General features: G+C 43.7%; 1 protein-coding gene and 1 long non-coding RNA gene across 2 annotated transcripts in view; one reads left to right on the forward strand and one right to left on the reverse strand.

The window, feature by feature from the left end:
• Window positions 1-27,961, forward strand: part of LOC306795099 (shisa family member 6) — a gene marked incomplete at both ends in the record, with an annotated part of 79,560 nt that overhangs the window by 33,022 nt on the left and 18,577 nt on the right. The gene's annotated exons all lie outside the window — the stretch shown is intronic.
• Window positions 758-27,847, reverse strand: LOC306795100. The gene is made up of 2 exons (XR_013772966.1): window positions 27,347-27,847; window positions 758-8,535 (listed from the first exon to the last, which is right to left on the reverse strand). It is a non-coding gene; the product is annotated as an uncharacterized lncRNA (long non-coding RNA).

Raw genomic sequence — 27,961 nt, forward strand, 5'->3', positions numbered from 1 at the left:
TCACCCTCTTAGTTTAGCCTTGTAGCGTGCTGACTTTTGGTAATTAGCACCAAGTGCAGCTGAGGCTGATGGGAATGTCATTAGTTTTGCAGGTATTTGGTTATACACCTTCTCTTTTTGACCTGATGGTGATGCTAGATCAAGATTCAGGGGATTAGTAAGGTCTTTAGGATTTATCGTCAAGGTATCATGGATATCTATGCAAAAATAGAGATATTTCAATCCAGATCAAAGTGGTGGATGAAACACGAAATACTTCCGAGGAGGGTAAGTACTTATTATTGGCAGTGAATATGGTATGTATTGTTGAATTCAAAAAGAAAGAAAATAGCAAAAAGAGAAAGGGATCTACTTCTCTGTGGTGAAATGATGAAATATTAACATACCAATAATATGCCATAAACCTCATCCCAAGTTACCCGACCCAACTAGTCCCCTCTGGTCCGATCTGGCAGGCTACGAAATGATCACAATTGCTGTGATCATGACTATAGGCACCTTTCTGAAATGTTAATAAAGCCATATTGAATAGAGCACTATTCTCTGCAGGAAGTCCGTAGCCTGTGGCTGCTCAGTAAATCTCAATGACTTCATTAACTCATTACCATGAATCACGGCGTGCAGTGCCAACAGCAATTAAAACAAGGCAGAAAGGAACGGTGTCCTTGGGTCACTGTTCTGCTCGTGAGACTGATTGACATATCAATAGTGTTATGAATGAAGATCGAGTGAACAGACTGAGATCGAGGCGTTTAGCTCAATTCAAGCAATAACATTTATTTGTGACAGAAGTATTATGTCCAGCAGTTAAACGTGCACGGACCAAAAAGGTAAAGCCAAAAGTGAAACCTAAGAGCGCTTATACAGAGTAAGCAGGCGTGTCCATCTGGTTCTCCTTGTGGAGCCATTGGTCAAAATCAAAGCAGAGGCGGATTTGTTTTTAGCATTCAAATGGCCTGATGGAGCACTGGGCAACGTCACCCACAATGGCTCACGTCCGGAACCCGCCTTCTCTGGAACGTCAGTGTGTGTGAAATGTTGATGTACAGCATATTGTTAACACTTAAGGTGCAGAAAAGGGGTGCAGTTCTAAACTATTTCGAAGTCTCTGTGTGAATAGATAAAAAGAGCTCTTCTCCTACTCTAAGATGGCAGTTTCTGCCCTAATCTGGTGGTTTAAGCAGGTGTTACTTTCAGGGCCACTGTATCTGTTTCTATCGTACGAACCGGTGACGGAATGCCCCATTCGGCATTTTTGACCTACTTACAGTGACCTCACAACTCCGCAATATAAGCTTTACAAGTATAGCGCATATTATTTAGCAGTGAATGAATATATTTTATTTACAAATCCCCCTTTTCACACCTGCTAGGTGTGAACTTCTTAGACTGGTGTGTCGTCGTCTAACTGGGAGTTAGTCAATGAACGCAACTCTGGTTCTTCTTCCTGGTCCCATGACCCCTCTGGGTCAGGGGCCGGCAGGTCTCCATTCAACAGTGGATAAGCACCATGTGGAGGCGGCTGCCTTTCCTTGGAGAGAGCTGTGGTAATAAGACGGCCTATCAAAGTTCGGAGGCAGGGGATGCAACAACAGCCACAGGTGATGAGAATAGCTAAGAAAACCGCGATGGAAACCGCTATGGACATGATGAGGGCCTTCCATTTGCCAAACATGGATTCCATCCAATCAGAGAAGGGATTGTTTATGCCTGATGCCTCATGCATTTCTTCCGAGAGGGTGCGCAGACTATTTAAAGCCCGAGTGACCGAACCGTCTGGGGCAGTGTTGTTCGGAATGATGGTACAACACATTTCTCCAAACATTGAGCAGACACCCCCTTTTTCAGCTAACAACATGTCCAAAGCCATTCTATTCTGCATAGCCATAAGAGAGGTCGGCGCAAGTTGTGCGGCTAAGCCTTCAACGGCGTCCCTAGTGAGGTTAACAAGACGCAAGACATTGTAATGGACATAGTTTATGCGGTCCACGTTTTTGTTGGGAGTGATCGGAAAGAAGGCTGCGATTATGGGAATGTTTTCAAAACCTGCGGCGACTTGGTCAGCTAGTTTGTATTTGTCAGGTACGCCTCGTGGGATGCCTATTGAGTCTATATAGGTGGGGCCTCCAGTAAGCTCGAAGGAGCCTGAGGCAACTTCTCGCTTGATGATGTGTCGCCTTCTGCGTTTGGTGAGAGAAACGGCTAGACCGTCCGCTCGTGCTAATCTATGACCTATTAGGGTAAGGGGCATTCCGAGTCTGACCATTGCACAAGTTCCGACGGTTTTGCTAGCTTCTATTCTAGGTACCAAGCGCAGGTCTCCGCAGTAGTAGAATAAACCTGCTCTGGCCCAGGGCCCAATGTCTGAGCCATCGCGGGTCTCATTACACCAATCAGGGGAAATTTTGCCCACATTCAGCTGTGGTCTGACTGCTGTGAAATTAAAACACATGTACCTGTTAGCCTGACCGCTCATGGCGGAAAATTGGCCCAATTTTGTTTCATTTACGATAGGTGGAAATATCGCGGCAAGTGTGGTACAATTTGTGGGCGTAGCTTGTCGTGTGAGACCTATCATACAGGCATAGCCCTGAGGATCAGTTTGCGGGTAGAGAGGGGCTGGTTCGGTGAACATGGCAGGTCGGGCGGAGGCGCAGGCCACGCACCCTGTCATATTTTGTCTGTTAGCATTATCAGTGATCCAATTTAACCAAACATTATCATTGCCATAACCTGTGGACCTTCGCAAGACCTGCAGGGGAGTCATTCCAGTATAGTCTTGAGAAAACACTACGGGAGTGTTGGCAGCTGGAGATGCCAATGCTAGGGCAGACGTGGGCTGGGTGTGTTCGTTCTCTACCTGGGGGAATATGTTGATCTGGATACCGACCAAGGGATCTTTGTGTGCGATGTCGACGCCTAAGATGATCCATGCCCTGGTGTTACCGTAAAGACTTGCTGTGATGTTGTTTATCGAGAGGGTAAGAGGGTTAGTTGTGGCGCTAAAATCTCTCTGTAGGCTAATTTTGCTCCACCACCTATACGCTGGGCTGGTGGTTGTCAAACCATTGGGGACCCATCTTCCGGTGTACTTAGTTACAAGACCCCAATGACTGCACCGCCCGTAGTTGGTCGGGGCGTGCCGCTAGTCTCGCAGCTTTTCACTATTGAGGGTGTGCCACAAAGATAAACATTATAGCCCCGCCAACCCCTTATATTGCCGTTACAGGTTACAACGTCGCACAGATCAAATGTGTATGCACTGGTGGAACTGGCTGTGTAGTTCAGAACGAGTTTGGATCTACATGCTGTTGTATGGACCAATGTTGGGGTGTTACGTCTTGTTCGGCTGTGAGTCATCGGGGATGGACAGGAAAAAGGGGCAGGTGAATTAGAAGTCTGATTCGGGAAAGGGGCGGTAGAATTAGATGGGTGCTGGTGTGTCTGATACATGGTTTGTAGTCCCCACAACATGAGGGCAGCAAGTATCCCCATACCCACTCCCACCCCTATCATAGTTTTCTTCACCGCGGCGGGGTCTACATGAGGGGCCCCTAGAGAGTGTCTAGACTCTCGGTGCATTTTCCAAATTAGTGCGAATTTCTCCCAGTGTTCTGGTTGGTACCGGTGCTGGGACACAATGTGTCAGGTGGTGCCAAGGGGCGCCTGATTTGCCCTTGACCTGGACCGAGTGTGAAGTAACCTCCTTCACCTCGTACGGCCCAGTCCACCTGGGGTCAGTCCACGTGAACCTTGACCCTGACCCAATCACCTACTTGTATCTGCTTTCCAGCTGCCGCTGCTTCAGGTACTGCTCGAGTCCTCTCGATCTGTTTGGAGAGAGCTTCAGTAAGAGAAGTTAGGGCACTCATATAGTCAGACATTTCAATCTGCTGTACATCCAGAGGTGGCATATGACCTCCATCTCTGGGTGGACCTGGCATCGGCCGGCCAGTCATGATCTTGTGTGGGGAGAGATGTGTTTCACCCCCTTTTCCGGACCTCATGGCCATAAGGGCCAGGGGCAGGGCCTCAACCCATGTTAATTTGGAGCCCGCGCAAACTTTGGCAATTTTGGCCTTAAGGGTCTGATTCGCTCGTTCCACCAGGCCCTGAGATTGCGGGTGATAGACTGACCCGAATCGGTGTGTGATTCCCAGAAATTGCTCTACCTGTGCGAGCATGGTGTTGCTAAAGTGTGATCCGTTATCAGAGCGGATACATCTCGGCACTCCGTAACGGGGAATCAGTTCTGTCTGCTGCCACTTTACAACTGTCTGCGCGTCTTCTCTCTTGGTGGGAATTGCTTCCACCCATCTTGAAAATCTGTCTACCATTACCAAGATGTACCTCTTTCCCTGCACTCTGTTCTCTGGTCCCATATCTGTATAATCTATGCTGATGTCTTGGAAACAGGCAGAGGGCACGGGATAAGATCCCATCGGTGTCTTGAATGGTTTTCTTGGGTTGTATTTTCCACAAATTTGACATTCATCGCAGAAGAGGAAAGATATCGCTTCCATGTGCGGATGCCACCATAGTTGTTTTAAATTGTCCAATGTCCGGTTCTTTCCCTCGTGTGTAGGTCCGTGGGCCCCTGGTAGGAGTGCTGCACACAGTTCTGCTGAGGCAACCACTCTGCCGTCGTGGGCTCTCCACCTTCTTTGTCTTTTGAGGCTCCTTTCCGTGTCCATTCGGACCATTCATAAGGTCCTGCTTTCTTTTGATGATCTTTGATGTGTTCGATGGTAAGCTCAGGTGGGCCGGATGTTGGCTTAATAACCATTTGGCGAGGTGTGTAGCCTCCAGTTTTCTTGGCTGCTCTGTCTGCCGCGTCATTACCGGCGCTGATTCGTGATCTGATTGTGTCATGTCCTTTGCATTTCATGATGGCCACCCCCTTTGGTAGTTGGATTGCTTCTACCAGCCTTCTCATAGCTGCTTCATGTTTTATGGGGTGGTCATTTGAAGTGGTGAAGTTGCGTCTTCGCCATACAGGGCCATCGATGTGGGCCGCTCCATGGGCGTAAGCCGAATCTGTGAAGATATTTACAATTTTGTCCGTGCTCCACTTCAGAGCCTGAATCAGTGCTTCCACTTCCGCTAGTTGTGCTGAAGCGGGTTGTGGCAGAATCCCTGACTCCACTGTTTGGTGATAGCCATCACTCTTCTGTTCGACCACTGCATAGGATGCAATGTTCCCTTCTTCTCCTTTGTAGCAGCAACCATCCGTGTAGAGCCAGGCCTCAGCTGTGAGGTGGGGAGTGTTCTGGAGATCCGATCTCAATTTGTTTTCTTGTACTGCAACTTCCTCGCACACATGTGGTTGTCCTTCCGTAAAGTTAGCCGACATATTTCTTGTGGCTGGCACAAAGGTGATGTGTGGCATGGTGCAAGTGTGTTGAATCTTTGTTTTTCTTGCGGCACTGAACGTGAATTCTTTACTCATCAGAAATGCTGCCACGCCATGGTGCGTGTGTACTTCCAGTGGATGGCCCATGACAATATGAGAAGTTTTTTTCAATTGCTTTTGCCACTGCTGCAACATATCGTGCGCACGTGGATTGACCATTTTCCACAGCGTCCAGTTTTGATGAATGATACATCAGTACCTGTCTTTCACCCCCCTTTTTCTGGAAGAGTACAGCATTGAGTAGGCTGTCTCTTTCAGAAACATCAAGGTGGAACGGTAGGGAGTAGTCTGGGGACATGAGTGTGGCGGCATGTGCAAGTGGGAGAAGGCTGCTTCAGCCTCTTTTGTCCATGTGAGGGTGGCAGTAAGATTTCTTGTGCCCACTTCCTTCAACATCTCTCTGAGAATGGTGGTGTTGTTGGTGTAGTCTGGGATATGGGCTCGTGAGTAGCCTGTTAAACCCAGAAATGAGAGGAGAGCGGCAACAGTGAGCAGTTGGGGATGTTGCAGGATGGTGGCCCTCTGCGTGTGTGACAGGCCTTGACCGTCTGATGAAACATTGCGACCCAAAAACAACACTTGGCGTCTGGTGAACTGTACCTTTGAACGTTTGACCTTGTAGCCCTTTTCGGCCAATAGAGTGAGGAGTTGGACAGAGGAATCAAGACAGAGAGCAGCTGACATTGCTGCCAAAAGCAGATCATCGACATATTGAATCAGAACTACGCCTACTGGGAGGGTGAGGTCAGCAAGATGAAGGCGTAAGTGGTGGTTGAATAGACCTGGGGAGCACCTGTAGCCCTGGGGTAGGGAGGCATACGTATACTGCTGATTATTAAAGGTGAAGGCGAAGATGGGCTGAGAGTCTTTGTGCAGTGGGACACTGAAGAAAGCGTTGGCCAAATCAACTACTGTGAAGTGGGTGTGTGCAGGGCTCAAATTGCTGAGAGAGAGATGAGGATCTGGAACCGGATGACCTGTTGGAACCGTGATTTCTCTCTGCAGTCTGTGCTTGAGCCACTCGTTTTGTCAAATCGTTGGTGAAGAGCCGAAGGTTGTTGACTGATGGAGGTAGTGGACTGGCCGCCTTCCACCATCCCTCCTCTTGCCATCGTTTCATGCAGTTATCCCAATGTGTCTTGTCTCTTTTCCATGCAGTTCTGCCTCCAGTCTCTGTTTACTGCTTTTTTCACACAGTACTTCTGAGTAGCCACCAGATGGAGCCACAGCTCCAGCCATGTCTTCTTGTGTTCTTCTTTCTTTTTTTTCAAATCAAGTTTTTTCAATTCAAGTTTTTTTTTTGTTGTTTTTACATCAATTCCAATCTTTTTCTTTTTTTTTTCAAAATTCTTTTCTTTTTTTTTCAAATTTCAAATTTCAAATTTCAATTTTTCAATATAAAATGTTTGGATGCAGTACTCCCGAATGTCCACCAGATGGAGCCAAAGCTCCTGTCGAATGTTCTTCTTGCAGTTCCTGAAGTACCCACAGAGGGAGCCAAAACTCCTGTCAAATGTTCTTCTTGCAGTTCCTGAAGTACCCACAGAGGGAGCCAAAACTCCTGTCAAATGTTCTTCTGCAGTTCCTGTAGTGCCACCAGAGGGAGCCAAAGCTTCTCCCAAATTTTCTTCTGCAGTTCCTGTAGTGCCACCAGAGGGAGCCAAAGCTTCTGCCAAATTTTCTTCAGCCCTCTGACCTTGAACGAGACTTCAACTCTTCCTAGTTACTATCTCTTACACTCCCTAGAGCTGCACCTGGTTCTTATCTACAATTTTCACTCCCTTTTTCAGTGTCTCTGCCTGTCTGAATGCCTGCTCTGTTTTCGCTTCTAAATTTGTTCACGGTCCCTATGGAACACAATTTCCAATAAATCTGTAATCTTTCTAACTACACCAGTAAAACTGACACGTATATTAACCCTCAGCTTTCCTCAGTCTATCCTAGTGTTTTGTGTTTTCTGTGGTGAGTGCAAAACTTGTGTCTTATGCTTGTATTCTGCTCCACTGACCGTCAATCACTGGCAAAGCACACGAGCCTCGTGGAAACTTCAACTCCAAATCTCAGCTGTCTCTAACACATGTACGCTTCACGCAATCACTCTCATCAATCATACCAAATTGAAACCATACACTGCCGTCACTGAGATACGCACAAATCACATATGGATCTGTTCTTATAGCGTTTTCACGAGCACGGTCCCGAAGGAAATGGATACCTAATAGGCATTACTCAACACTCAATCCACCACACACTGCCGTGATTCCACAAATAGTCGCACACAGACCTCGTCAGGGACGATCTATTGATCTTATTGTTTACAGTGTACGCCTTGTGCGAACACGGTCCCGAAGAAAATGGCGATATCTTGTGCTACAATTGAATCGATGTCTTCCCAGAGTACATCTATGCTGCATTCAAACTCATACGCTGCCACTTCTGCAATACTGGTACACAAACCTCATAACCTCATCAATTTAACCTCATCAATTTATTTTTTCAATTAAAATTCTCTGGATGGATCTTCGTTTTACAGTGTACAACATGCATGAACGTGGTCCCTTAAGGAAATGGCGTTTTGCAGTCTCCAGACACACTACTGTCACATCAGCGTATTTCAACAACAATTTCTATATACTCGATCCAAACCTCAGTTTGCAACTTCGCATAAATCAACAGTGTGGCCCGGAATTCAGTCTTTCAGACCGTCATTGGTCAGCGAACCGAAGCTTTCGCCACGGCTGTGTAACCTCTGAACAGTCAATCAAAACTTACACGGTGAACACAATGCCAGCTTATACAATTTCACAATCCTTAATTTCTGTTAGATCCACTCACACACATGTACATTCGATCCTAAAAACCCCCACTGCTGTCATAACAATTCTGTCACAATGCTCGGCAATTTATCTTAGCAATTTAGTCAAGGCAATTCATACTCACACTCCAGTACTTCTGATCAATTCAATTTAGTACCCTACATACAATCTGCAGAATTCATTTAAATAGGCTCTGCTTTACCTTTTGATTCAGCGCGCTGTTTGATCAGTTTCTCAGAGTTGATAAGAATTGCTCCGGTCGGCAGCCGGAATCCCCAGCCTCTCGGGAAACGCCCTTTTTTCTTTCTGTCGACAGAAGAAAGTCTGTTACTCGATGAAAAAACCTCTTGGATCGTTAAAATCCAAACTCTGCTACCATGTTATGAATGAAGATCGAGTGAACAGACTGAGATCGAGGCGTTTAGCTCAATTCAAGCAATAACATTTATTTGTGACAGAAGTATTATGTCCAGCAGTTAAACGTGCACGCACCATAAGGTAAAGGCAAAAGTGAAACCTAAGAGCGCTTATACAGAGTAAGCAGGCGTGTCCATTCTGGTTCTCCTTGTGGAGCCATTGGTCAAAATCAAAGCAGAGGCGGATTTGTTTTTAGCATTCAAATGGCCTGATGGAGCACTGGGCAACGTCACCCACAATGGCTCACGTCCGGAACCCGCCTTCTCTGGAACGTCAGTGTGTGTGAAATGTTGATGTACAGCATATTGTTAACACTTAAGGTGAAGAAAAAGGGTGCAGTTCTAAACTATTTCGAAGTCTCTGTGTGAATAGATAAAAAGAGCTCTTCTCCTACTCTAAAATGGCAGTTTCTGCCCTAATCTGGTGGTTTAAGCAAGTGTTACTTTCAGGGCCACTGTATCTGTTTCTATCGTACGAACGGGTGACGGAATGCCCCATTCTGCGTTTTTGACCTACTTACAGTGACCTCACAACTCCGCAATATAAGCTTTACAAGTATAGCGCATATTATTTAACAGTGAATGAATATATTTTATTTACAATAGGCACCGAGGTGGATTAAATGGACTCAAGCAATATTCAGATTTGTCTCATTCGCGACTGAAGCCAGTTTTGCACACCTTGTCAATTGCTGTCAGCTTTTGTGCTTCAGGCTGTGCAGCATGCTGCTGTTGATGCAGGATATCTGTCACATCAGGAATATGAGAGTTCTTTAGAATTTTCAAGCTCCAAAATAATTCACTTTTTGACTTATGATAATTGAAAAATTACCCAAAGCTAATCCACTCAGTGAAAAAAATCCTAGAGGGCATTAAAGGTCACCAAGATTTCCTGACAGTACACAGAAGACTGGTTAATATTCATCCAATATTTTGTCTTTTTATTCCTAATTCAACCAGGAGGCCAGAGGAGACGGAAAAAACGTAACTTTCAACGAATAGGTCAGGGTTTAAATTCAACTCTCTCCTCTGTCTTCTGTAGAAACATTTCTATTCATGAAGCCAATCCTCCATCGTCATGACACTGCATACTTATATTTCTTTTGTAAAACTCCAGCAAAATGGTAATTAAATTGCAACTGTGGGCTTCTGTCCCCTATGCAGACTTAAAGAAGCCTTTATCTTAGTTAATGACTGGCAGTTGATTGTGAAAAACCCAACATTTCTTCTCTTTTTTTCTCCGACGTGAAGGCAGTCCACCCACACCTGCTTTTGTGCGCACTATTGTTATGGCTCCGTTGTTAATGAGTTTAGAATTAACTGGCTGTAATGACTGGAGACAGGAGCCCCTGCTGAGCCTGATTGTGCTGTTGAATGGGGAGCTGGAGAAGTAAAGTATGGATGGATGTGCACACGGTGTGCAGATATATGTGCCGTGTCAAAACTGTGAGGGTGAATTTCGGGGACGGTCATGCCTCAATGCTCGTTGCTGCTTTACAACCTGACATTAGGTGTTGTCCTGTGGCCATTCATCTACTTTAGGGGATTGGTTTTAGTGTGATTTTTCTATATCAGCTGGTAAAGCTGTGGCCTCAGTCAGCTGGAGGCATTAGACTGTCCAAACTAATCCATGTGACAGTTACACATCATTAAAACATTGTAGATGTGGATACATTCATTAAACAGTAGACTAATTGTTGGAATGCTGTTAAGCATTCCAACTATTGTTATCCTGTTTCTTTATTCAACTTCTTCTATTTCTTCCGTGCCCCTCTTCTCCTCCTTCATTTTTTAAGCTACAGAAACCGTTCAACTATTAAAATGTTCAGCTCTTTCACCAGAGGTGTGCTATGGCTTTTTATTTTTTCAATAGGATCTCTATGGAGAATATTTTTCAAATGGCTTCAGGCACACAGGTGTTCGCGATTGAGCCAATTAGTGATGTTGATAAACACACAGACTCACAGACACACGCTCACATACACTCCTCTCCCTCTCTCTCTCTCTCTCATACAGTCATTTAGGTCTTAGGAATCTTTAGAGGTGTCTCTCTCTAACTCACTCACTCACTCATTCTTTCTTCTCTCTCTCTCTCTCTCTCTCTCTCTCTTTCTTCTCTCTCTCTCTCTCTCTCTCTCACTCACTCACTCACTCACTCACTCACTCTTTCACTCACTCACTCTTTCTTCTCTCTCTCTCACACTCATTCTTTCCTCTCTCTCTCACTCATTCTTCTCTCTCACTCATTCTTTCTTCTCTCTCTCACTCATTCTTTCTTCTCTCTCTCACTCATTCTTTCTTCTCTCTCTCTCTCTCACTCATTATTTCTTCTCTCTCTCTCTCACTCATTATTTCTTCTCTCTCTCTCTCACTCATTCTTTCTTCTCTCACTCATTCTTTCCTCTCTCTCTCTCTCTCTCTCTCTCTCTCTCTCACTCATTCTTTCTTCTCTCTCACTCATTCTTTCTTCTCTCTCTCTCACAAATTCTTTCTTGTCTCTCTGTCTCACGAATTCTTTCTTCTCTCTCTCTCTCTCATGAATTATTTCTTCTCTCTCTCTCTCATGAATTCTTTCCTCTCTCTCACAAATTCTTTCTTCTCTCTCGCTCTCTCTCTCTCACTAATTCTTTCTTCTCTCTCTCTCTCTCTATCGCTCTCTCTCACTCATTCTTTCTTCTCTCTCTCTCTCTCTCTCTCTCTCTCTCTCTCTCTCTCTCTCTCTCTCTCTCTCTCTCTCTCTCTCTCTCGCTCTCTCTCTCTCTCTCTCTCTCTCTCACACTCACTCACTCACTCATTCTTTCTTCTCTCTCTCTCTCTCTCTCTCTCTCTCTCTCACTAATTCTTTCTTCTCGCTCTCTCTCTCTTTCTTCTCTCTCATGAATTCTTTCCTCTCTCTCTCTTACATGAATTCTTTCTTCTCTCTCATGAATTCTTTCCTCTCTCTCACAAATTCTTTCTTCTCTCTCTCTCGCTCTCTCTCACTAATTCTTTCTTCTCTCTCTCTCTCTCTCTATCGCTCTCTCTCACTCATTCTTTCTTCTCTCTCTCTCACTAATTCTTTCTTCTCTCTCTCTCTCATTAATTATTTCCTCTCTCTCTCTCTCACTAATTATTTCTTCTCTCTCTCTCACTAATTCTTTCCTCTCTCTCTCTCTCTCTCTCTCTCTCTCACTCACTCATTCTTCTCTCTCTCTCTCGCTCTCTCTCTCACTCACTCATTCTTTCTTCTCGCTCTCTCTCACTCATTCTTTCTTCTCACTCTCTCTCTCTTTCTTCTCTCTCTCTCTCCCTCTCATTCTTTATTCTCTCTCTCTCTTTCTCTCTCACTCACTCACTAACATAACCTCTGTTTATGTGTGGCAAACATGATGATTATGTCTCCTCTCCCCCTCCCTCCCCCACCCAGTCCCACCCTTTCAAAATAAAAGCCTCATGGATTAACTATTTAAACGTTTAGCTCAAAATTAGGCTTTTTTGTTGAAATAATGAATGCTCTTACTAATACTGCGGCAACTACTACTACTGCTAATATTTCTAGTATTATTACTACTACTACTACTTCAACTTTTGCTACTATTACTACTACTGCTATTACTGCCACCATAAATATTATGACTACCACTACTGCTATTACTACCACTACCATTATTACTTATACCACAACTGCTAATACTGCTATTCCTGCTACTACCAGTACTAATACTACTACAGCTATTAGTACGACTGCTACTAGTACTACTACTACTGCTACTTCAAAAACTGACTTTACTATTACTACTACTACTACTTATTATACGACTACTACTGTTATATAAAATACTACGACCACTACTACAGCTATTACTACGACTACTGATACTACTACTTCTTCTAATTACCAATACTTCGACTACAACTTCTACTACTACTGCTACTACAAATATCACTACTGCTACAGCTAGTACTTATTCAAATGCTGCTAATACTTATGCTGCTAATAATACTTTGACTACAACTTCTACTACTACTACTACAACAACTATCACTACCGCTGGAATTCTTTTAAGCTACAGAAACTGTTCGAATATCAAAATGTTCAGCTCTTTCAGGAGAGGGGTGATATGACTTCATATTTGTAATCTTTCAACTTTTTGAATTATTAAGCTTTTTGCAATTTTTTGAAATTGGATATCTTATTTTCAGCAATGTTTTTGAGATTTATTTCAGCTTTCAGCATTCCAACGCATTTTCAGCAGGAAATGCATTTTCTAGTTGTTGGAATGCTGTTAAGCCCCTTTTTTGAAACTCTTCTTCTCCTTCATATTTTAAGCTACAGAAACCGTTCAACTATCAAAATGTTCAGCTCTTTCAGCAGAGGGGTGCTATATCTTCATATTTCTAACCTTTAAATGTTTTGAATTATTAAGCTTTCAGCAACTTTTTTTTAATGGGTTTCTATGGAGAAGATTTTAAAATCCTCTTAAACTTCTTCAACTTTCAAATCCTTCAACTTCCTCATACTTTCAGCTACAGACACTATTTCAACTTTCAAATGTTGAGAAAACACTGACCTATTGCCGCATTATTCAATATTTCCTGATATCTTTTAAACTTTTTGAACTGCAGCAATTTAACTTATGATTTTTCAGCCCTTTTCTGACTTTATAATGGGTGTGTATTGCGCAGCTTAGAGTGCGTGATATCACCGCTAGAGTGAAGAGCAGCTTGAGATTCTTGTGAAAAAAACATTTGTATTTTGCCACTGTGTCCACAATCTTCACTCTTCATGCATAATTTCTGGATGTAGGAGTAGCTAATCTTGTCCTTGTCGTAGAAAAATGTCTGGAATCCCTCAGATTTACACATTTGACACAGAAGCTGTTAATTGAGAGGAAAACCAACTTTCTGCTCCATAGAGACCAATGTTAAATTTTGCTTCAAAAACATCTTCCACAGAATACGGTACCCCATTTGTAGATCGCCAGTTAAGCCACATTTTTTACACTACAGACAAATTTTTACAGGATCTGTTTCTCAAGTCATCCTTCCTCTCAATTATTAATATCGGAGCAATAGGAGCTACGGTTATGGGAGTTTTGATGATTTGTTTGAGAGGTGTTTCCCTGTTTTATCTCCATGAAATGGCTTCAGGCACACAGGTGTTCGCGATTGAGCCAATGTTGATAAACATCCAGTCTCACACATGCGCTCCTCTTTCTCATACTGTCATTCAGGTCTTGGAGACTTTTAGAGGACCCACCCCCACACACACACACACCCACCCCATTTTAAAATAAAAGCCGCACACACATGATTTGTTGCAGCTCTTACGTGTTGCAGCTCGGCCAATCAAATATGGGTATTCTGATAAGTTTCCTCATTCGAGTGACATTTACACACACCGCGACACAAGAGGGAGAGATGAGGAAAGACATGGCAGAGCAGGACATTAGTCATGTAAGCTGTAAAAGATAAAACATAGTACAATCTCCAAATGAGAAAGTTTGCCAGAGATATCAGTCTCTCTCTCTCTCATACAGTCATTCAGGTCTTAGAGACTTTTAGAGGACCCACCCCCCACACACACAGAATTTCAGTCAGGAAAGCCTTTCTGACCTAAGTCACTGTCAGTTATTTCTTTTGTGTTTCTGTTCATTCACTGGTTTTTATTTTATTATAGTTTTTTTATGTTTTAACTATGCTTTTTACTATGTTTTTACTATGAACTGGCTCTGTGGCACTCTGAGATAAAAAATAAATAAAAAATGAAAAGTGCATTACAAATAAAAATACATTATTATTATTATTATTACAATTGTCTTGGGCAGCACAGGATGCAGCAACAGTGCAAAATACCAGATAGTGGCTGAAATAGGCAGCCAAACGCAGGGTTGACCCACATTCTACAGTCTAGCCCAGTCCAGTGAGTCACAGCAGGTATTTTGCAGCTCATGTAACAGGATCATTAACAAATTAATTACCTGCATTGCCTCAACCAAAGCAAAGAAGATGCCACAATTAAAGCTGCAGGTTTATGGCAGCCACAGATTTTCCCCTAGCCTTAAGCCTGAAGAGTTCACTGGGTCCACCAATACCTACACTACAGGAGGACAGCCTGCTACCGGCTAATTTACAGCATGCTGTTCACTCCCATTCACATGATTGACTGTTTACACCTGGATCTGCTGTCCGCTGTCACTCTTCCTCTACGATCATTCATCAGCCACATTCATCCCCTACAAGAAACACTAGCTCCCCCTGGCGGCATGGAGGGTCTCCTACTACTCTTTCCACTGCCTCTACCGTAACTTCCACTCCACGACCCATGAACATTCCCGTGAGAATCACAGGCTCGCGCTCACGCCCTAGTTATGGTCGGGTTCGAGGTGTTGCACGAGTGATCCGTCCTATTGCACATACCCCCAAAGCTTCCTGTGCTGATGACGACACAGTGTCTTCCCCCATCAAAATGTGTCTGATTAATGCACACTCTATAACAAACAAGGCTCACATTTTAAATGACTTGTTCACAAGTCATAATTTGGCTTTTTTATTTTTGACCGAGACCTGGCAACGGAATATGGAATGCATCCATTTCAATGAACTCTGCCCTGTGAACTGCTCTTATGTTGGGACACCGTGTTTGACGGGCTGCGGTGGAGGCCTCGCTGTGGTCTGGAAGAATCAGCTTTCCTGCCAATTGGGGAGCACAGAATCCTATGCTACTTTTGAGCTGCAGCTCTCTAAAGTTGGCCGACTAAAGCCGTTTTACTGTTTTTTTATTTACCGACCTCCAGGTCCTGCAGGTCAGTTTTTATCAGAGTTCACAGACTTTCTGACCTATTATCAAGCTAGAGAAAGTGCTTCTGGTTGGTGATTTTAATCTGCATATCAATGATACCACAGACTGTATTGCTCCTGAGTTTCTCAATATTACTGAATGTTTTAATTTCACGCAACATGTTTCTGGCGTCACTCACAGGGGTGGTCACACCTTAGACCTTGTGTTTTCTCTGGGTCTTGATATTGATGATACCCGTTGTGACGACCTATTGATCAGTGACCATAAATGTATTTTCTTTGATCTTTCTGTCAATGCTGACCCCTTGTGTCTGAAACAAACATTCCACTCCCGCATTATTATTCAGAGTACAGCTGATCATTTCTCTATGCACTTCTACTGTGATATAAACACAAATCTCAATGATGTTGAACTCTTGATACAGTCTTTTAATGAACATTGCACCACTTTGCTGGATTAAGTGGCACCTCTTAAGGAAAGGACCAGGGCAGCCTATAACACTACTCCGTGGATGACAGACGCTGTGTGCAGCCAGAGACAGAAGTGTCGCAGGACAGAGCGGCTCTGGAAAGCTACTGGGCTAGAAGTACATCGTTTATATCTCATAGACCTCAGAGTTTCTTTTAATACTGGAGTAAAGGAAGCTAGAACTGCTTATTTTGCCAACCTAATCTCTTCTTCAAAGAGAAATTCCAAGATCCTGTTTGACACAATTAAGAAAATTGTTTCACCGGCTGTCTCCACATTACCATGCTATTCTGTTGAAGATTGCAGCAAATTCCTTATCTATTTTATTGATAAGGTAACAGGTATTAGGTCTGGCATTCAGCCTGGGATCTGTTCATCTACTTGTAGCTCCTCGCAATCTCCTTCTGTTCTGGACTCTTTCCAGCCTATCAGCCTTCAAGACCTGATGGACTTAATTAACAAAACAAAGCCATCATCTTGCCCTCTGGATATAATACCATCCTCTCTATTTAAGAACGTTCTGCTAACTATTGGCCCTGCAGTAACATCTATTGTCAATTCCTCATTGTCTACTGGAATTGTCCCTTCCTATTTCAAACATGTCACCATCCAGCCCATATTAAAGACACCTAACTTAGATCCAGCTTTGCCCATGAACTACAGGCCCATATCAAAACTGCCTTTCTTGTCCAAAATTTTAGAGAAAGTGGTGGCCAAACAACTTACTGCTGCACTGGAGAGGCACAACATGTACGACAAGTTCCAGTCTGGGTTTCGTAAGCAACACTCTACTGAAACCGCTCTCCTGAGGGTTTCAAATGACATTCTCATGTGTGCTGATGCAGGTGACTGCTCTGTGTTAGTTCTTCTGGATCTCAGTTCTGCATTTGACACTGTAGACCAGGGGTGTTAAACTCATTTCCACTCTGGGCCACATCAGCATCACGGTCGCCCTCAAAGGGCCGGTTGTAACTGTAAGACTGTATAACTAACTTCTCCCTAACATATTGTTAAATAACTCTCTGCATTTGATTATTGTTTAGTCAAGTGTACAAATATTGTACATGCAGTTATATAAATGTAAAATGATATTTAAGCACATTTCTGTTATTATAACATAAATCATTTGAATTGAGGGTTAAGAACCCACATGACTCTATCAAAGATCAAACTATTAAAGAAAATAACAAAGACAAATATCAAACACAAGTTATTACATTAACTTTGTTCAAAGCTATTTTTGTCACCTCTCTGCAGCACTAATGTTCCTCCCTGTCGTCGTCCTGTGCATGGCAGCTACATCCAAGAGCTCCTCACTGAGAGTCAGGTCTTATAAACATGGATCGATGCGCTGTATCCGTGTTGTCTGTGCTTTCATCAACAGTTAATTAAAAACACAAGTACCTGCTCGTCTCTTAGCTAGCTGTGTTGTTAGATTTCTGCTAGTTCATGAACTCTGTCTGCGATGGTGTTTCTTCAAAAACTGACATTTGTAAAAGTCTGTATCTGGTCGGAGCTCTGCTCACATACCTTCAGCATGCACTGGACTGTAGCTGTGTAAATATATTCTGCTGTGATTGCAGTCTGCCTTTTAATTCTTGGACAATTTGATGTTTTTCTTGGAGGCCAAAATGGCGACGTGAATTGTATTCCTTCATCACCGACACTGCCTCATAACACAGAAGACAGACCCGTTTTCTCCTTGAAGCACAAACATGTATTCTCTTTCACATCTTTCATTACATTTTCTTCCCTCTGCATCAATTTTTCTCTTCGTGGACATTTTGGGATTATTTGTCGATCTTTTTCAATCGTTGGAAAACCGCTTTTCGGGCTGTTGCCGCTCCTGTCCACCTGTTGTGATAGTTTTAATGTCGGTACACAGACAACATGCTATCTCATGATTTCGACCATGGGGATACTTTTATTTTGAAGTCTAACTTTAAATTATTTTTCCAAAAAAATAAATAAATAAAAGCTGGCGGATTCACGGGCCACATAAAATGACGTGGCGGGCCGGTTTCGGCCCGCGGGCCTTGAGTTTTACACATGCTGTAGACCATGACATCCTGATTAAGAGGCTACGTGATTGGGTGGGCATATCTGGCATAGCATTAGACTGGTTTACATCTTACCTCAATGACAGAAGTTTCAATGTCTCTGTGGGTGATTTTGTGTCTGTTACCTCTCCACTGTCTTCTGGTGTACCGCAGGGCTCGGTTCTGGGGCCTCTGTTATTTTCCCGTTATCTGTTACCTTTGGGGCCGATTATAAAAAGCTATAATGTGTCCTATCACTTATATGACATCCAACTCCATCTGTCATTCAAACCCAGCGAGGCATTCACATTAACTAGGCTCCTGGACTGTGTCAATGCCATCAGAGACTGGACGGCAGAAAACTGCTTGCAACTCAATGACTCTAAGACGGAGGTCCTAGTTATTGCTCCAGAGGAGTTTGTCCCCATGATCAGGCAGATTATTAGTCCACTCTCCTCTGCTGCCCATTGCAACCTGCGTAATCTTGGGATTTTCTTTTATCGATCCATGTCATTTGACCCTCATGTTAAGCAGCTGTCCAGGTCATGTTTCTTCCATCTAAGAAATATCAGTAAACTGAGATCTGTAGTATCAACACCTGAATTAGAGATGATCATACACACATTTATCTCTTCACGCATTGACTACTGCAACTCACTTTTTACATCACTCAGTGCATATGCTCTTAACCGTCTGCAGGTCATCCAAAATGCTGCCGCCAGATGACTCACCAGGACAAATCGAAGGTCTCACATCACCCCCATACTCCGATCTCTCCACTGACTTCCTGTAGCATCTAGGATACACTTTAAAATTCTCACCATCACTGACAGAGCACTTCACGGTCAGGCTCCGGCTTATGTAGCTGATCTACTTCGCACCTATTCACCCACCTGCACTCTCAGGTCAAACGCTCTAGGTCTTCTGTCAGTCCCACGCACACGATTTAAGACCCGTGGTGACCGAGCCTTTGAGGCAGTGGCCCCGAGGCTCTGGAATGCTCTGCCTGCAACTCTGCGCCTCGCAGATACTGTGGATACTTTTAAAAGCCAGCTCAAAACCCACCTGTTTAGGCTGGCGTTTGTGTAAAAGTAAACCCATGTCCTAGACCTGCTCTTAAAATATGTTTTACATTTTTATTTTATTTTTTATTTTTTACTTTTCTCTGTGTATATAATTTATTGACCCTAGGGTCACATTGTGTTTGTTATGCTTTTAAATGTCTGCTCTGTTCAGCACTTTGTGATACTATTGTCTGTGAAAAGCGCTATATAAATAAAATTCATTCATTCATTCATTCATCATCCTCATCGTCCCCCCCTTACCAGGCATTCGGACCACACAAAGGATGCAAGAGATGACAGAGTGTGTCCTTTGGAGGGAAAACTCCATTATATGTCAGCCTTGCATTACATGTCTGATGGATTTATCATGCCATCGATAAGTTATTGGCTAGAATAATGCTCAAGGTTATCTTGTAGGAATCTCCATTAGCCCCGCTTCACATACAGTGTTCATGTCAGTGGTCGTTCCTATTCCTCTAATGTGCAATGAGTACAGATTTCACTGCTTCATGAGGTCAAAACGACCACAATAAATCTAAAGGGGTTATCAAGGTCTATGAATGAATATTGATGTGCGGAAGATCACGGCTGCCAATATTGAAATAAAATAATTGTGTCAATTTGAGTTTCATTTGAGATTTGTGTGTTCAAAATGTGTGACAAAGTTATTCAAATAAAACCATTTCACTAGCTTAGGGCCCCACCTCTGCCGGAGCGAGCCTTCGTCGGTTGTTTGGAGTGTTGAGGAATGGTTGATGGAGATTTAGCCAGATGCGGTTTGGGGGAGGCTTAGATGAGGATCCACTGCGGCTCCCGGGCCTTGCAGATCCCCCGGTCTCCATATGGGATAGGAGCATGATGACTATGGGGGGAGATAACCATGAACAAGAGGGAGGGAGGGTGGGATGCAGAAAACGCGAGCGAGCCGAGGCTTAGAGTGGGTATTTATAGGTATAGGTATTCATAGGCGTGTGGCCGGAAGTGGGCGAGTGGCTGAGGTGTGGTCCTGCTCCTGAAATTCAGCTAGGGTCTTTCTCCAATTCACTAGCTTAGGGCCCCACCTCGGCCGGAGCGAGTCTTCGTCGGTTGTTTGGAGTGTTGAGGAATGGTTGATGGAGATTTAGCCAGATGCGGTTTGGGGGAGGCTTCGATGAGGATCCACTGCGGCTCCCGGGCCTTGCAGATCCCCAAAATAAGTCCCCCTGGGGAGCAGGTTGCCTGCCCGTGTGCTGGTCGTTTGAGCTGGCGAGTGTAAAGTTGGTAGGCGCGGGAAGATGGGTTATCGACAGCGGAGTTCTGCTGGTCGATGGTCGGCAAAATCAAGTGAGGATTTGTGGGTTTAAAGACGGCGTTTGATATGGCTGAACCGATGTTGGATGGGTGTCTGCAGGAGGGCTGAACTTCTGGAATGAGAAACGAGAAAGCCATGGCGTTGCGGTGGCCCAGACGTGAGCTGCATCGAGGACGCGCCCTTGACGGACAGGTGTCGCAGCATCATTTGACGATTGGGTAAACGATTGCTAGGTTGAGGAGATGGACTTGCTGGGCCATCCGTGGCCCCACGTAATGGCTGTGGCTACTATTGGTCCGATTTCATAGCCTGAGGGGAAACGACTTGGCATCTGCTTGCGAGATCCGAGGCTGGTCTTCAGCGAACGTCTTCCGTCGTGGAAACTCCCCAAAGACGGCAGAGGGAGCAGTATCGTTGTGTTGACCAATTGTGTGGGTCCATCGTTGGAAGTGGTCGGGCCACCGGCATCCCGGTGTCGGGTGTCCCGGTTACGGCGACTTGCTGTGGTTGCTAGAAGTGGGAGGCGGTAGCACTGGCATCCTGGTGCCAGGTGTCCTGGCTACGGCAACTTGCTGTGGTTGCTGGAAGTGGGAGGCGGTAGCACTGGCATCCCGGTGCCAGGTGTCCCGGCTACGGCAAATTGCTGTGGTTGCTGGAAGTAGGAGGTGGTTGCACTGGCATCCCGGTGCCAGGTGTCCCGGTTATGGTAACTTGCTGTGTTTTCTGAAAGTAGGCGGCGGGGGCACTGGCATCTCGGTGCCAGGTGCCTCGGCTTAAGGTGGCATGCTGGAAGTAGGTGGCCGGCGGGGGGGACGGGACGCTGGCATCCTGCGTTCTGTTGTTGTGAGGAGTTGGCACGGTTTGCTTCGTTGCTTACATGCTCTTAGCAGGCAGACTATGGTCCAGTTGGAGGTCTCAGCTGGTGCATCTTCAAAGGGGGACCTGGCTGGAGCGTGGAGGGGTGGCGGCGTCTTTGAGCGCGGCGGGTTGAAGGAGGACGGCCGTGAGTCTGAATCTTCATCTTGTCAGATTCTGGCGGGTGGATGCAGCTGGTCGGCGAGGTGGAGATCAGCGGGTTTGGCTGCCTGGACCCTCTCGATGGCGGTTGGCGGCGTCTCGTGGGCGGCAGGTCGAGTGCTTTCCTGGGCTGTACGGGTGGCCTCTGGGGAGGCGAACTGGTCGTCGTCGTCGGATGGCCTGGTGTACGGCAGGTCCATGTTTTAGGCGAGGTAAGGTTTTTTGTTTTCTCTGCGTGGCGTTCCGGTTGCGAGTGCAGAAAACGCGAGCGAGCCGAGGCTTAGAGTGGGTAGGTATTTATGGGCGTGTGGCCGGAAGTGGCCGAGTGGCTGAGGTGTGGTCCTGCTCCTGAAATTCAGCTAGGGTCTATCTCCAATAAATGAATCAATCATTGCTATTTTTCAACAAAATCATGCCAATGTGTTTTAGAGATATAAAAACAGGTAAAGACGACAACAAATGCTCACACAGCAAATATATGATACATATAGTGTGAAATGCAATTGTATATATTTTTTTTATTTTTTTAAATGAAGAGCAAACAAGAATAAAAAAGAAGTCTCACTGCAATATTTAGGAGCAAGCATTTTCTTCTCAGGAGCTTACGTATGCCTTGAAATTACTTTATATTGTTGTTAATATTATTATATGAAAGCAGATGTGCTATTTCTTCTTGTAAAGGCTCTCACTTTAATGTACAAAAGATATTCTTGTTTAGAAAGCAGTGTGAATGGAATAAAACATTGCAGTATTCATCTGTGCGCCCTCACTCTTCTACTACTGATGTTGTGTGTACCGTAGCATGCTGGTACAGAGATGTGATCTGTTTACATATGTCTCTCGCAGGGGATTTCATGTAAACCTTCGGCTGCTATCAGTACGCTAATGTGGAAAAATCTGCAATTCATGTTCATCAGTGTATCTACAGCAGCACTCCCACCGATTATCATGAATGTACTCCAAACTATAAAGATTTATGTGGTCCCTAGGTTTAAGGTCAAAACTGGTGTGCGTATCGTTTAGACCCAGAGCCGGGAAACGCATCCCTGTAGCTGTGTGTAGCCGTGTGGGAGGCAGCGGCGATGAGAAGCTGATGGTAAATCGATAGTGATGGATCAAAGTGCCGCATGGCTGGAGTCCTGCGGTGTCAGGGTGTGGGGAACAACGGCGACTTCATACTTCTCACCCCTTCTTCTTCTTATCCTCTCTTCCTACTCCAATTCTCTCTTTTTATCTTGAAATTCAAACTCCTCTCACTTACCCCACACTTGGGATTTGATGCTTTGTGTCATGGTGTCAGGTGGCATCAGCCAGTAGTTGATGGGAAGATAAAATGTAACACAATCAACATCCAAACACTAAAATTGTTCTCTTTCCCAGCTGCATTCTGTACTACGTTTCCACACATCTGTTAATGACACATGGACAATATTGGACGCATGACAGACATATTATTCATAAAATCAAGCTATTGTTCAGCTTTATTGTTGAATATTTTAGGGTCATAATTTCCCATTTTCACAAAAATAGACAATTTTCATTTAACCTGTCCCTGCTTTTCAGTGCAAATACAATAACTGCCGGTTGCTCTTTGACTGTATTTTTCTGTTATACTACAAACAGCTCAAGCTAATAAACAACCACTTGGTTCTGTTTTCTCTGAGAAAAACATTGGCCGGTCTGCAGGGTCACCATGGTAGGGATGGCTGTTCTTTGTTGAAGGGTCAAAGTTGCCTCTTACCACTTCTTTTGATTTCTATATTTCTCTTTTGAGCCTTAACAGTGGTAATCTAAAGTAATAGCTGATCAGTGTTTGGAGGCAGCTTTCACCTGGGCTGTTAATTGTAGTGCAGTGCCTTCCCATTAACCTCTATCTATCTACTGTATATACCTAACCTGTGTATTTTCCCTCTGACATTTAGCTCTCCTGTCTGTGTGATGATACATGTGTGCAGTCTGGTTTGTGTGCACTGGTTCTAGGGGTGTAATGGTACACAAAAATTGCGGTTTCGTAAAAACTGTTTTGTTACAGTAAGACAAGCGTTGCAGGTTTTTGAAGAAATTACACGTAACGCAATTGGCTCAGCTTGGGTCCGTAAAGTACAAAAATTCACCTCTAAAGCACACTGATTACAGTGACCTCATGTTCACCTCATGTTCACATAATTCACACAAACACAAAAATAAATGTAAAAACAACACCGTGGTTTTACGAAGAGCTACAACAACAAACAACAGCTGTTGTCACAATGTCACAATGAGGTTGCAAGGGCTAGGTCTATAAACGGTTTGTCAAGAATTAGTTACACTACGTCACTTTGTTTTTATGCACTCTCTGTTGAGTGACACCCAGGTAGAGGATATTTCCTGGATGGATTTAGCTCGTGCTTGTTTTCAGAGCAGGCACGACGGACTGACTAATGCACATGTTAAGGAATATTACAAGGAGCATTTAGCCATGTAATGGACTAATGCCATTGCAAATAGTTTAGGCTAGCATGTCACTCAACTTCAGTACCACACACAGTTTATGTCCAATCCAGCTTTGTCCAGTGTTGTAGTTTAGTGAGAAACTTAGCCTTAAATATAAACTAATTTATGTTATGAGCTTTACATCCAGCAGCTAACCCAACTAGCATGGTCTAGCTGACAAAAAACACAGTCAGACCCTTGCTCTTCAGAATTTGTAGTTACCATGTACTCAAACCAAATGAAATAGTTTTAAGCTTATTCGACAGTACACTGAACCAAACCACAATTCTGGGTGAATACATGAACCGTTGCACCCCTATCTGGTTCTGTTCTAATCATTGATGTGGAGATGTGGGCTCGCCTATAAGGAAACATTCTAAAGAGTTGTACTAGTTTTATATTCAGCAAAAAATTCCATTCTACTATAGAATGAGTTTGGGCCTACTTATTGACAAACTAACCAAACTAGGCCATTCTGAATGTAAATGAGATATTCTGTACCTCTTGATGTTTGTTGCAGCTGGCCCACATTATTGTTTTTTTCATCGTGTTGTGCCTTAAAACCAAACGGGTCCCATTTCACTCCTCTGTTCTAATCCCTGCCCTTTGAAATGTATGTGTTGAACTGTTTCACTGACGCTTTTTCTATGTTGCCCACTTTACTGAAATGAATGTCCTAACCTCTATGGTGTGCGTGGTCTTCGACTGTGTCCGTCTCAGTAAAGAGGAGGGCTGGTCTATAAAGGCATGGATAAAGGCAGTTTTGATGATGTTACTTCTTCTATTTTAAGAAGACATCAGATAAATCTGTGCTTATCCTTGCTTAAGATATACGGACCCTCCTCTTCCTCCTCTACCTCTTCCTCGTCTTCTGCCTCCTCTCAAAGGAAGTCTGCTTTTCAACAGCCAACAAATGGAGTCGGTTGGTATGTCATTCATCTGTTGAGCGAAATGGCTTTTTTATTCCTTCGATGTTACATCCCATCAAAATGCCATACTGTTCCACTGTTTGATTTTCAGGACAGATTATTACCTTTAAAGCCAGAGTCACCTCGGCTTTGTGGTGAGAGAACAGAGTGAAACCAGATGAGCTCTGTAGAAACATCATGAAGCATTACTTCAATAAAATGGATCTGTTATTGCCTTTTAAAACACAGGGTCACCATAGACCATGGTGGGTTTACTGTCTATCACACTTCAAAATGAACTGGATATGAAGTCCATCTCAACCTCCGGCCCTTCCTCATTCCTGCTGAGACTATCGCAACACATTTGTCAAGCTGCAGAGGCAGTGACATGTCAAGTACTTGGCCTTTGGTGTCTTGGGGGTGAGCGTGAGTTATGAGATAAAGAGCGATACTTACTGGCAATATAGATAGAAACAGTCTGGACTGGGATTGCATTGCACTTGGAAGAACACAGGATCTTTGCAATCTGCAGCTCTAGTGAGTGTCATTATTGGAGTTATCTAGGAATGCATAATGATATCTGAGTAGTTCAGTGTTCAGCTATTCATTTCAGCCAATTCAAAATGTATGTTAATTGGTTTTCACTCATTAGCAGACATGAGATGTAGATGAACTGACAAGCACAGCCATTTAGCAGTGTACTGTCTGCTCTATGCAGACTGTATGTATACAAATGGTTAGGCAGCATACAAAACAATATAATAATAAACTCTTAACTGTATTTATTGCCGTATTTCTTATGTTTCAGTACATTCTTTCCATCTTCCTGCAGTCCTACTAAATGCTATGCACAATAAGATTTGGGAAACTGGATAAGCTGCACCAATCAATATTTTTACATGAACTACAATTGGATTTTATGCAAAAGGCTGAGTGGTGAGCCTACAGAGGATCATCACCAACCTGCCTAGATGAGTTCAGGATGTGATAATCTCACACTTGTTTACCGTTGGACCCTAGCCCTATTTTTAGGCTTTGGAAAAGCTTGATTTGCAGTCCTGAGAGCTGATGGATTTGGTGGTGGGGAACACATGTTAAAGTTACAAAAAGACCCTGACATGAACACGCTGAAATCAACAGAATCGCTGTGCCAATTTTCACAAATTAGTTTGTTTCGAAAGACAAAGACAATGCCATCTGAATCATTTTAAAAAATGCAATAAAAACACAAAAAAAGTTGACTGGCTTTAAACTGTAATTTTGACATGCTGAGTTACGAATGTGGGAGTGACTTGAAAATCCTTGAGGGACTTTTCAGTCTTGCAGTTGCAGACGGTCTGATGTTGTAGCTGAGTAGTGTTGGGATCTAAAGGAGCGTGTTTGGGTTATCAGCATTTAAGAAACTGAATTCTTGACATCAATAGAATTATTGATGTATGTAACAATTATTAATGATTATTAATAACAACGGGGCACCACCCTGCGAACAGGGACCAATAACCAAACGATAAAACTAAGTCTCATAATTAGTAGTCACTCATAATGTCAATAGTCTGCGTATGACTATACATTCAGTGACAGTGAAGGTTTTTAAGTTCGAGCACAGGCTACTACATACAGTCTTATCAAATACATATGCACAAGTAATCACAGACGACTGCTCCTTAAAGTATAACAGAGTTTATTAAATCAAAATAATAAATGATCAAATCAATTAATATCGCAACCAACAAACGTTATCATACAATTTTATATGCTGTTACGTGAATTTGGGGGGTGACCCCTCACGATTTTTAATTCGATAATAAAAAAATTTGAAGAATTAATTAATTCTTTTTTTATTTTTTATTATTATTTCTATTTGGGTTATTAAAACTAGATTCCTTATGTAAATGTTTTCAATTTATCTGGAAATAATTAGTAATAAGCAAATAGGAGGCCTTTCGTGTGAAACGCACAAATGTTTGAACAGATCTTGCTCCGTGCCAACACTGATGCGCAGATGACAGGAGGGATCTGCCGGCGATGGATCAACCCTTGCGATCCACCAGAGGGACCCAGACTCCACGTGACTCTTGCCCGGCGGAGTTGGCCCCTCTCTCCCCTCTCTGTATGAACCCCTGGTGCCGTAAGATGTGGCTTGAAGGAGGGGAAACGCTTTTTAAATTCGTTCCCTATATGATTTTCACACCTGGCCCTGCGGGAGATATTCGGGAGGAAGGGTTCCCGAATTTTCAGTCCCTGTTTTTGCCTCGCGCACTGCTCTACTTTAAGAGTGACTTTTACCGGACTTTAAGTTTGCACTAAAATATTCTTCAATTGCCGACACAAACCAGGTAGATGGCTTGCTTGCTGTCCCGTCTGAATCGACCCACAGTAACTCACTTTGATAGTATAATTCGGTCGCTCAGACTAGCAGTCGGTCTTATAAAAGTATTAACTTTTTCTTTTAACGTACATTGTTCCTTAACCCTTTCGAAATTGATAGGACCCTGCTTTAGAGCCCAAACCGTTATAAAGCTCTTTTAAGACGCAAGCGGGCCTCTTCCGGGTGTCATTACTTACACTAGAGCGAAACTAATTTGAATAAGTATCAAGTGTGGTTTGTGCATGTAAAGAATGCCATCAGTAGTGTACCGAGCTGGATCAAACACAACTTACCTCAGGGGCTGAAGGGGATCTGCTGAGGCGTAACCCCTCTCTGGGCTGGCTTCTCAAGAAAATATGAAGAAAAGGATTTGGTCGAAGAAACTAATTCGTTATTTATTTATTTGCATTTAAATCAAAGTATAGTCTCTTGGTCCAAAATACAGAGAAAAAAATCGTTAATCAAAATGTAAGAAAAATCACTTAAGTATTCAAAAACCCCTTCAGAGTAGTTTACAGACAAATGATCTTTAAAAGCACTGACTCAGCCAGCAGACTGGCTGGCTGTGTAGCCTACGGAGGAAAAAGTTAATGATTAACCCAGCGCAGGAATAGACCGAGTGAGCTTTCTCTCCTGACTCAACTTCAAAAAAGCTTCTAAGTATTCTTAAAAACTCTGACTCTCAAAGTCCGGAGATCTGCAAAAAGTTAAAGTTCTCCCCCCGTGCAGGCAGAAGCCCTCACGGGGTTCTTGTTCGAGACTCCTCACACGACCGCTCACACGACTCCGCACCACTCCGCACAGCTCCTCTTGGTTTAAAACTGTCACTATTTATACTCTTCTGGGGCTGGGGGCCCCTAGCACTTCACACATAACTTGATTGATGACACATAAATTCCCCCTTTCTC

The sequence above is a fragment of the Melanostigma gelatinosum genome (assembly GCF_949748355.1).
Source record: "Melanostigma gelatinosum genome assembly, chromosome: 21".
Lineage (NCBI taxonomy): Eukaryota > Metazoa > Chordata > Actinopteri > Perciformes > Zoarcidae > Melanostigma > Melanostigma gelatinosum.